Consider the following 11,721-nt stretch of genomic DNA (forward strand, 5'->3'; position numbering starts at 1 on the left):
AGGAATCCTTCCTCAATAAACGATACAAAGGGAATGATTACCCACACCAAGCCATGGAGCTGCACATTAGGCTACAGCACTTGTCCCTACTCACCCACAGCTCTGCAGCCACTTAGCAATGCAGAGGGTGCTAAAGCAATCAGCACATCCAAAGTCCTACTGCAGCAGGTGTGCACCAGGACCCCAAAAAATTGCCTTAGAAATTCTACTTATCTGTACTTACATACTGAAAGACAAATATGCCAGGACTTATATTCTTACTTCTCATGTCTGTGTTTTTATTAGTCTGCCCCCACCTGAAGATGCTGGAACTAAATACAGTGCACGTTTGCCAAGGTCCTACCACACTGTGATACTGACTATTAATACAATGCATATATCAATGTGGGCAATGCAACATAACACTGTATTAAATCCTTTAAGAGCAGAGTCTTATCAAAGAAATGCAGGACAGAAAACGTGCCCTCCCAGAACAAGAATGGTATTCACAGCACACACTGCCATGTGGGGAACGCTGCACATCACCAGCTTGGCCAGGACACACAAAAGTGGGTTTGTGGGCTACAAGGATATATTGAGTACTTTTAAATAGTGAAAGCAACAATAATGTTAAGGACCCCCCGCAGTGGCTTTATCCTTACAGCTTCAACGCTCAGTATCACACCTCCCGTTCGGTGAGAAGCAGGGTGCTGGTGCCACCTGCTGTCTGCTCCGTGCTGGGCAGATCAAATCATGCAGCAAACTCAGCAGCTTCCTACCAGAATCCCCCACACTGCGCCTTCTCTGAGCCCCTCATACCGACAGCTGAGCCCTGCTGTAGGCCCTCGGGCTGCTGCCCGGCCACAAGCTGTGTCTCACACCAGGTACGTGCCAGCTCGGGGGCACCAGCAGGGCACTGTCTCTACAGGTATCAAAGTGTCCTACCCAGGTCTGGCAAGTATCCAGCAACATCCAGCACTCCTCAAATTACCTATAGATGTGTGTACAGCTCTGATTGACACGGCTTGAAGTTAGAGTGGAATACATGTTAGATAGGTCAAAACGTCAAGTTAAACCCAAGGGAACGGTACCAGAAGGCATAGCTCTAAGATCACCCACTAAGCAGATGCCTTAAGGCATCATACCATACATCATCTCCATTGCAACACCAAGTGAACTTTAATTGGAGGCTGGTCAGTCTGCCCACTGATACACACTGCCCCCGGGATTCAGCAAGCAGCACCTCTGCTAAATTGCTTACAGAAGTTAATGCCCAAAGATGACTGAGGATGGCTGCCAGCAATGCCTCTTTTATTACAGAACACGCATTTCCAAATTGCTCGTGCTCATTTGCAATCCTTTTCCACCACACTTGCTCAACCCTCTTGAAAGCTACAAACATGCACCAGCAGAATCTAGAGGATTTGCCTAATGGTGACATCACTGGAGAATTTATTCCAATATACTGTGATAAACAGCCAGGCTGGCTCTGTGACAACATCACATCCATGGGGTGGTGGCTAACAGCAGAAGCAAGGTCAAATGTATCCTGTTGTCCAAACACAGCATCACTTTGGCAAAGCCAGAAGAGCCAAACCAGCCTAAACGTGGGTCTGGACCAGAACATAAACAAGGATGGAGGCAGCCAGAACAGTGACTGCAGCTCAGACAGGTTTGGCTAGGTTTAATCAGATTGGCAGAGCCTACCAGCGGGTCCAGATTCAGACAGGTTGGACTAAGTTTACCCAGCAAAACTTGACTGAATCTGTCAGTGCTCACTGGAGACCCGAGCGTGAGAACACAGAAAGAGGATGGGGAAAGCCCCAGCACAGGATCACCAGCCCTCCATGGGCAATCTGTGACACCACAGTGCAACTTCAGCCTCCCTGAGTTTGTCCCTCTCTGCTCACTGGTGTTTGCTTTTCACCTGCAATCCCATTCATTGCACTTTGCTAAACAACACTGGGAACCAACCCCCAAACATGCAGCAGGTGCAGGAGCGTGTCCTCATGGGGTTGGCTGCTCAGCATCCTCTCTCCCAGCATCTCCCCACAACCAGCCTTTGACTGCCTGAAGTAAATCACTCTCAGGGAAAGACCAGCTGTGTCTGCCAGGCACTCCTTCCCAAAATTCATAGCATCACTAAGCTCCCATTTTCCTTGCCACATGAACACCTGCTTATGCTCAGCTATTGCAAGCACAATTGGGAAGATAGGCTGGATTTCCTCCAAGGTGGCAAGTTTCTGCCTGAACACTGAATCCAAATATTGGCTGCAAGAATCAATTTAACTCATACCATCAAACCTAGCCGAGGCACCAACCGGCTGGTGAAGAAACTGATTTTCCACAGGGCAGCTCCATTCGCTGTGACACTAAGAGTGCTCGTTACCCCCATTCCTCTGTTCAAATATCCTCTTTGAGAAAAAGAATATCACTGTTCATCTGCCTCAGAATTTGATGTGGTGTCAGTGGAAATGTCATTACAAAAGGTCCTGACAGAGCCCTTGAGGAAGAAGGGCCCCAGCATTTGCAGCTCTTGCAGCAGCTGCTTTTCCATTTTGAGCAGGGTTTAAGATGGCTGGAATAGCCCATCTCTTCCCACCAGCTCTGCATTAGAGCCAGTGTCAAAAGTTCATTTGCTAATGACGCCATCAGGAGGCAAATAATAGTTTAAATTCCTTGGGCTAGATTGTCTAGCTGGGGGATTCAAGCAGATCCCATTGACTGGACCCCAAGGACTTAACCAGTGCAGAATCCCACACCGGACAGCTTACATTTCTTTTACACAACTGCTATGGACCAACATGGTACATACTGCAAAAACATGTACTGACTACGGCATACAGCAAATCCTCCCCTCATCGTGGTAAAGAAATAACTGACTTGTACCCCTACTCCTCCAGCCTCACACCTCCCCCTGCCTTGGGGCTGCAAGGCAGCAGAGCTGAAGGGCAGAGAGCACCCACGTCCCCTGGGTGCAGATGCCTGGGGGCAGCTTGCAGCAACTCCAAAAAATGGCACAGCCATTAATAGCAGTACCAGGAGTGATGCTTTAGCATCTCACATTAAAGTGATTTATACTTTTTTGCACAGCTTCCAAACTACAGACTGAATGAAGCAGGTAGGTAACTGTAGAAATTAAGGAGCCTGTGCTTGCAGGAAGGCTGACTTGCAGTGTTTTCAAACTGGAAACACATGGAAGACCTCTGGGATCCCACAGAAGCAGCTAAGGCAGTGCACCTTCAATGGCTGGGCATGGTTTTGCCAAGCAGCTGGGTGATTTTGGGGTGACAGAGCTGCAGAAGGCTGACAATGCCAAGACTGCACCCAACACAGCTGTGAGAGGGCAGCAGACAAGATCCAGCTTGCCTACGGATGCTTTCAGCATGACAGCCAGCTTCACTTGGGGAGGTCTAGTCCTACCCCCGAGCACCTACACAAAGCAGCTCCCCAAAACACACAGTCAGGTACCAATCCAGGGCATAGGACCTTCCAGGTGAATGTGCTTCAGAAATGCCCTATCTCCAGCATGTCCTCTACATGAACATCACTGAATAATGCACCTTACTTGAGATTTAAGCATGTAACAGCAATGTTCCTTCAACTCCCATGGCTTTACACAGCTCTTCTACAAAGTCTGGAGGAGATACTGTTGGACTCAGAGAGATATATGCTGACTTCACCAAATCCAAGCTATCCTCTGCATTCATCCCTCAGCATCTGGGGAGGGAAAGCAGCCCGTATTTTCTTTAATATCCCAAGCACATAGGAAATTCTGTACATCCCAGATTTGCATAGAAATGCTCTGCTTCCACTGAAGTTTTGTCTCACTTTTCTTTCTGGACTTTCAATGCAGAGAATCAATCAATCCAAACTAGAGTCCTTCTAGCAGCTAAGAGTACTAACATGGTAAGTTATAAGCAGCTATGGACCTGGCCACTGTTGTATATCAACAGCAAACCTGTTTTGCTGCAGCTAATGGTGCTGCTCTCTTGACTTTCCAACAGGCTGGAGAGAATAAATTGCTGCAGTTTATCCCCATACAGCTGACATTCCCGCCATGCCATCACTCACAAGCAGGGATCTGCATATTAGAAATGTAACCCCCCACCCCAGGCAGTCCTCAGTCCTCGGAGAGAAGCTGGAGGAGAGGAGACTTTCCGCTTCAAGATTCAGCACTGCCTCAGCCTGTTGGCAGCAGGAGCCCCAAACCAACCTGATGGCTTAAAGGTGAGTAACACTTTAACCTCCATCGCACTGATATTGCTCTCGGGTTACATGCTAGCTTTCTGGGAGCGGGGAAGGAGAAGCAGGGATCACAGTGCTCCCCTTCCAGCATGCCGAGTTCTGCTCTTACCTGTGAGCTCATAAAGAGTGGGAATCTGGGCATCCTGGCAAACCAGGAGTTCCATCTCCTCAGCAAACCTGTGTGCATGAGCATCTCTTACCTCCAAGATGGATTCTCCTCTTAAACATCTCACCTGATGAATGAGTTATTTTGCAAGCAGCCAACCCATCAGTATTTGACTTAGTGTCTTGGGCTGGGAGAAGTGAACAGACCACAAAGCATTCAGCTGCTGCTTCACACTTGGCTCAGATGCAGGCTCAGGTGTGCAGCACAGCATCTACCACTGGGCTCCAAAGCCTCTCCCTAAAGACAGGTCACCAGTAGGTAAAAAGAAAAGGGACAGAGATGCTACAGGGAATAAGCTGGCAAGAAAATATAACTCCTACTTTCAGTGAGAGTCTTTCCATAGCCCTGGGATCTATATGCAGCACAGCTACCAGGAATCACTGCCTTTCAGCAGCAGCAGACTGCTCTGACCCTCATTTGCAGCCACAGAAGTTCATCATCCAGCAATAAAGCTACCATTATGTGCCGCAAGGACACGTTCCCTGAGCATTCTGTGGCAGTGCAGCCCCAGCACAAGGAAGTTTTGTACGTTACCTTCAGCATTACACAGGGGTCATGAAAACAAGGGACAGGTGGGGAAGGGAGCTTGGAACCTCCCAACTCCAAATGCAAAATGCAGCTGGGGAACAAGCATTTCCTTGGCAGAGCAGGGAGCAAGGCATACCCAAGAGCAGCATCCACCTCTGGGAAGAACCTTTGCTCTCTCTGTTGCCTGGATAACAACTCATCCCTTCCAGATTTTGCTTTTCATTTGGACAGTACAGTAGTGTACAAAGATGCAATGCAATATAGGGCTACCAAAATAAGCCATGACTCACTTTTCTAAAGAAACATCACTAAAATATGAGAATCTGGGCACTGCACCATCTACAAAGATGTCATTCTGATTTACTCCAAGTCAAGCACCAGCTAAACTCAGCCCTGGCTTTCTAGCTTGCCTTTAGGTGGAAATGAACATATTCCTCGGCAATGCACTCCGGCTGCTTGACAGGCCAACAGATTTGTCTGACACCAGCTGTTTCCAGATCAAATGCTAGACATGTCACTAAAATTAGACCGATCGTATTCCTAGAGGGGACCCTGCCTGTGCCCAGCCTTTGCCTGGGCTCCCCAGAGGCAGAGCTCACAGCTCAGCATGAGCCAGGCACACACAGCTCTGCGGAAGCCCAAACATCATTGCTCATCACTTGAACTTACCTCTTCTCCCCCATGAAACAAGGGAACAGCATGTGCCACTGTCATTAGAGCTGGTCATGAGAGCTGAAAGCCTTCGCTTTCTAGTACTAGAAGTAACTGTGAGAGTGAGTGTACACTTATTTTTCATCTGAAAAACATCTGTGCACCTGTGATTTACCTTTATGCAACATTCTGCCAGCTCCGTTTTCTACAAAATGGTTTGGGCTTTGGAAAGTTATTTCCTAGTTTTATTTGACTGTCCAGCAATGGCTTAATTTAGGCTACTTGAATAACTACTTTGGGAACTGGTACTTCCAACTGCATCACCTACACCTCAGTTCCACAAACGTGCCTTTAAATACAGTGCCTAACAGTACTCTTATGCTGCATAAAAACTTCAACACTGGAATAGCGTCTATATACATAAAACAAGCTGTGTTTTACAGCACAACAGACCCCCATGTTCTGTGCTTTGTGGTGACACTGCAGCACACACTATGGGGACAGCAGCCCTCTGACCACTGCAGCTCTTTCAGAGGTGGTCACAACACACCCCAAGTCCCAGCAGTTCTGGATGGCTACACCAGGAGCCAGCTGGTGGGTCAGTGCTGCTGGCACGAACTCAGGCTCTCAGACACCAGCAGATGCCCCAACTTTTCCAGTAGAGAGAGCAGAGTCAGGGACCAGCCAAAGCACAGGGCAAGCTGTTACCAGCCCCTCACTCTGCCCCTACAGGAGACACACAGAGCCAAAATGACCAAATGGCAGCAAAAGCAGAGGGAAGAGAGCTTTAAATAACACTTGCCTCAAACACAAGTGCATGCAAGGGGAAACCTAGGTTTCATGGTTAATCTGCAAGTCTTAATCCCATACGGGAACTCTATCCTGTGTGTAAAGCGCTGGCACTGCCTGTCCCCCATGCTGGTGGCTCTGCATACAGAATGTGAGCCAATGTGACCACTGCTGGTGGAGCTGAAGCTGGACAGGATTAAGACCAGAAATGAACAGCAAGAACACAGGCAGCCAGGCAGGGCTTGGAAGCTCTGGTACATCTCCGTCTCTTCTAGCTCTAAAACAGAGGGGTTAGAAGACATGTGAAAAATATGATGCAGGCTCTGCAAAAGCTGCCCCAACTTTCTACTTCCTTCTGAGTGCAACTTAGCTATTGGTACTAATCTGTGGACAACCCCATTGAATGCGCTCCCACCTGAGGCACCACTTTCCCTTCATGCCTGTTCAGTGTAGTATAAAACAGCAAGGTAAAAGTAAATAGGCTCTGGGACAGAAGAGGCTCTTTTTGCATTCATTCCATTTTGGTAATTACTAATACAGCACTGCCATCCCATGCTATGCTGGATGCCAGGACAGTCACAACTCATAGTGCCTTTGTGAAGGAAGGGGCACACACAGAGCATCAGGTCAGCAGGTCTAGTTTGGGGAGAGCAGTAATACACACAGAAATAACAAGTCATCATGGAGCAAAGGATAGTAAAACCATGAGTCATGCACAGTTACACACACTGAATGCACAATTCAGATCTCCTAAGCCTGCTGGAATGAGATCTCCACCTCCTGGGAAGGTGTGCCCCAACGAAGCACAGAGCTGGCCAGGCTGTGCTCTTTCTTGGCTCCATTAATTTAATCCTCATCGTGACTCACACGAAAGTCATCGCTGCACTCTAGGGTGGCCGGGCAATGGGCTGCCTGAATCTCACTGCCAGAATTCTTACTTAGAGAAAAAACACGGCTGTGGGATGCCATATGTATTAGGATTGAGGCCATCTCACTATCCACTCCAGGTGTCCATATGGGACATTGGCATTTTCATGCACTTGCAACTTTCATGTGTCAGAAATTCTGGGCACAAAATCCATCCTCATTCCTGTAGCCCTGGCATGCAAAGAAGTACACAGGTTTTTGGGTTTTTTCCCACAGAGATGGAAGGAAGGAAATGACCAGGCTCTGTTTAACATGGCACTTCTGATCTGAGCCCTAAATATCCTGTGTACAAAGCTCCCACTCCCATAACAGCAGGGACCACTTCTAGATGAGCATCTGCTCACAGCAGCAGAGCCCACAGGCAGAGTACAAACTTCAGCCACAGCACCAGATCCCTCCTGCTAAAGAGCCCCCTGAGGTTTATTTTAACAACTCTGGATCCTCATGATTTCAAGTGGAAGCTTAGCATCTCTTAAAATAAGCTCTAGGCGTCTTAATTTCGGTGCTTAAAAAGGGATTTAGTCTCTTGGTTTTAGGAACCCCAGTTTGACTCAAGTGTCCAATATCTGTCGGCAGTTCAGCTGTTATCCAAACAAGGGGTGGGAAAGCCAGGATTTTCCAGCCCTGAGAAACAGCTGTGCTCGGAAGAGGTATGTAACAGGAGGAATAAAGTCAGCTCACTCAGCCCTGGGCTGCAGCCGCTGGATGGAGCCGGCTGTGGACACACATCCCGCTAGGCGGCCCCCGAGCAGCACTGGGAGCTCCGAGCTCTGCTGCAGGGGTTGGAGCTCAGAGCTGCAGGGCTACCAGAAGGCGGTGAGAAGGGAGAGATGATGGGGACCGCTCCCTTCATGCCATGCTGTGAGTGGGATGCGTGCCACAAGCAGCAACACACTGATAACCTGCATACTGGCACTGCCTATGGATACCAACGTCCCACTGATTTCACGGCCACGTGGGCCATGCACAGTGAAAATGATCACTATCTCAACAGGGACAAGTCTTAACCAACACCAAAATTAAGCTTTGAGCTGTGCTTTTTCTTCACATTAAGACTATTGTGATATACGTTGTGATATTCAGATCGCCAGTGTTATTTTCTTGTGACATTCTGCTCTGTACAACAGACAAATTCATTTTAAGCTTTAGCACAGAATTTCAAGCATGGAGACAGCAGACACGTGTCAGCAGTTGTGCTGCTCTCCATGCCTGAAAGTCTTTGCTAATCCCATAGCAAGCCTGTCCTTAGAAGCCAGAACACCTTTTTGTCTCTCCTGGACAACATGCATGGAAATTCCCACACAACTTCTAAGTACATTTTTTAGATGCAGTCCTAATATCCAAACTGCTTGGAGGAAAGCAGTAAAAACCTAACACAAAGTTCACTACTGAAGCAGGGCTATTTCCCCACTTAGCCATTGAGCACAGAAGACACAGAGCTCAAGAGAGAGCTTTTACCTTTCCATTGCCTTTAGGAAATCCTCATTCTTAGCAGTTCTATGTTCAAATCACTGTTAGAATGCACAGCTTAGGGTCACAAGACATCCAAGTGTCTAGAATACATTCCCAAAGTTTAAACACCTCTACAAAAATGAGTAACACCCTGAGGCACGTGCAGATGGCTTGCAGAATGCATCACCCTAATTAACTGAAGGTTGCTTCCCTTTCTATTTGAGCCTGTTTTCTAAACCAAAGGCATGCCAGTACATTAATATGATGATGTAGCCTAGGCCTGCCTCACCCCTAAATGTAGATTCAGAGATGCACTTCTTCCCCCTACCCCCAGTTCATAACACAGCGTATTTCAGATCCAGCAGATGCTCATTTTGTTCCTAAAACAGATTTAATGGGTTTTCCATGACCTAAATACCTGGCAAAAGGGCTCTGTGCAGCTTTAATACTTTCCTAGCCCTGTGTTAAATTTGTCCTAGTGTTGCACATCACATAATTCTGCAGCCATGTCAACTATTCAGGTAATGCTAGAATGTCATCATTATGGTTTATGTCGACAGCATGATCTGTATGTACCTTGTAATCATTCTGGTGTTGGGTTGCAAAGGTCCTCGGACTCTTCATTTGGCTGAGTCTAATTCTGTCCTCCTCACAAAGATCTAGAGTTACACTAAGTAAAGGCTGACATTTACAGAGACACTGAGGCTGCTGGAATGACTCACCAAGGTAAAACCTTGGCTATATATTCTTTCAAGGGCGTAAGCTGTACAGTGCCAACGTTTCCGCTAACCTGCTGCAGAAAGGCTCAGTAAGGCAAACACGGGCAGAGGGCACATCATGCATGGAGCTCAGGGAATGCTCCTCTCTGCCATCGCAATGTTTTGGCAGTGCTCGGGGATGGGATTCCAGGTGACTGAGAACAGGGAGTTACAGGCAGCCTGGAGCAATCGCTCCTACCTGAAAGAAAAGTCACATTTCAAGGAGTAAATATCTGCTCAGAGCAACCCACCAGCAGCTGCTTGGAATCAGAATGACCTCTCATTTTTACTGAGACAATGAACTTGCACAGAAGCCTGCTATTTCTACCATGTGAAACCAACTAATAGCATCAGGGCTGGTCAGCATTACTAAGTCCAAGTACATTTACTCTCCTACATCCACTCTGCTTTCTGGCACAGCATCTGCCAGCCAACGCACCTGAAAGTCTCATGGCTTACCAAATATCAAGAGCCACAGCAACATTCGGTCTCAACCAAAACCAGACAGCTTTACACTAAAAATAGTGCCTGTTTACGTGAGTAAACTTCTAAGCCTTTTATCTATTCCCACGAGCTCTTTTTTATTCAAGTCCAATATTAACAGTGAAAAATTTCAACGCATCTACTAGAAACAACTGTAAAATGGAAGAACCACACAACATGGGGCAAGTACAAACATCTAACATGGACGGTGCACATTAAGGATGAGTTTGTCTACAAAACAGGGGGCTGACAAGCAATGGGGAATTCAAGGACGGCTTCTGCTTCTGACTGTGGACACCTAGGGCAGCCAGGCAGCGAGCTCCCCACGACAGGGTCTCCCCTTAACTGAACTGGGAAGACCCCGCTCTGGCAGGAGCTTAGCCTAGTCTTTGACTGCAGATAACTGTGACACCACATGTACAGCTTCCTGTGTTTCCTGTGGGAACACCAACTGCTTTGCACATTGCATGACATCAGCTTAGTTCCACTTGCAAGAATGACAGCCACCATCTTCGGCCACGGACTCTGTTGTGTCAGAAGTCTCAGCTAACATAATCACACCACAAAGTAAAACCACAAAACTATGCTTTGAGCACAAATGCATAAGCTGATGCTGTTATTCCTGTTTAGATATTTGCACTTAGGCATCTCCCTCAGAGCAGAACAGCCAAAAGCAACAGCACAGCTACTGGAGAATTAAGCTTTGCAGTGTACAGAATTAAAGGGGGCAAGAGATCATACAATGCAGCTTCGTTAATGCTGTTTCAGTTATGTGGGAACACCTTTATAGCAGGTATTTTAGCCCAGGAACTCCTCATCAATGCAAACATGTCTGATCTTTACTACTAGTTTTTTTTTTTTAATGAGCGGGAAAAAAAAAAAAAAAAAAAAAAAAAGAAAAGAAAAAAGAAAAAGAAGAAATCAGCTCATTTTACAGGTCGTGAGAAGTGGCTATACTGACTGTTACCTAACAGTCTGCAAGGAGGCAATGCCAGCAGTGTCACAGGGATCCACAGTGGAGCACTGCCAGGATTGGTTTGCGGCGGGAACCCAGGGCAACTCAGTAACATTGGCTTCCCTCGCTCTTCTCCCACATCCTAGGGTTTAGGATTATCCAGCAGTCCTTGCATCATAGCCCTGCCCTGCAGAAGGGTGCATGATACAACCTTGGACAGGAGCCATCCTTGAACTGCTTGGGAGATAACTTAAGAGCAACCATCAGAAGTATGAAAGCCATGGGTGGTCTAAATACACACGTTAACTGCTTTGCTGGACCAGGGCCAAGGGCAACACATCACAGGTTGTTGTGTTCTTGTCAGAGGTGTTCAAATGCCTTAAAGCAGCCCATTGTCCCATACGGCCATCCACAGCTGCTACATGGCCACACCAGTCAACCCCAACCAAACAAAACAGCCTTCAGCACCATCTGTTTTGACAGCAAGCAGGGAAAGAACATCTTAAATTGAAGTAATTTGGATCACATCATAGAAAATAAACCCGTTACTGGTACTAAATCCCAGTCTGCTCAGGTGCCTCCATATCTCCACACCATGCTCTTACCTGCACCTCTTTAGACACACCAGTAGAACTACAGAGCCAGGTTTCACAGGTGAATTCTGTACTTTGCATCAGTATCAGTAGCTTTGCTTAACCATCCCCAGGCTGTGGGGGTGACCCAAGCGTCCTCTCAGATATTAAGAATGCTACTATAGTGCTGCAAGGAAAACAAGACAGCTCTAA

This window comes from Excalfactoria chinensis, chromosome 13 (genome assembly GCF_039878825.1).
Source record: "Excalfactoria chinensis isolate bCotChi1 chromosome 13, bCotChi1.hap2, whole genome shotgun sequence".
Lineage (NCBI taxonomy): Eukaryota > Metazoa > Chordata > Aves > Galliformes > Phasianidae > Excalfactoria > Excalfactoria chinensis.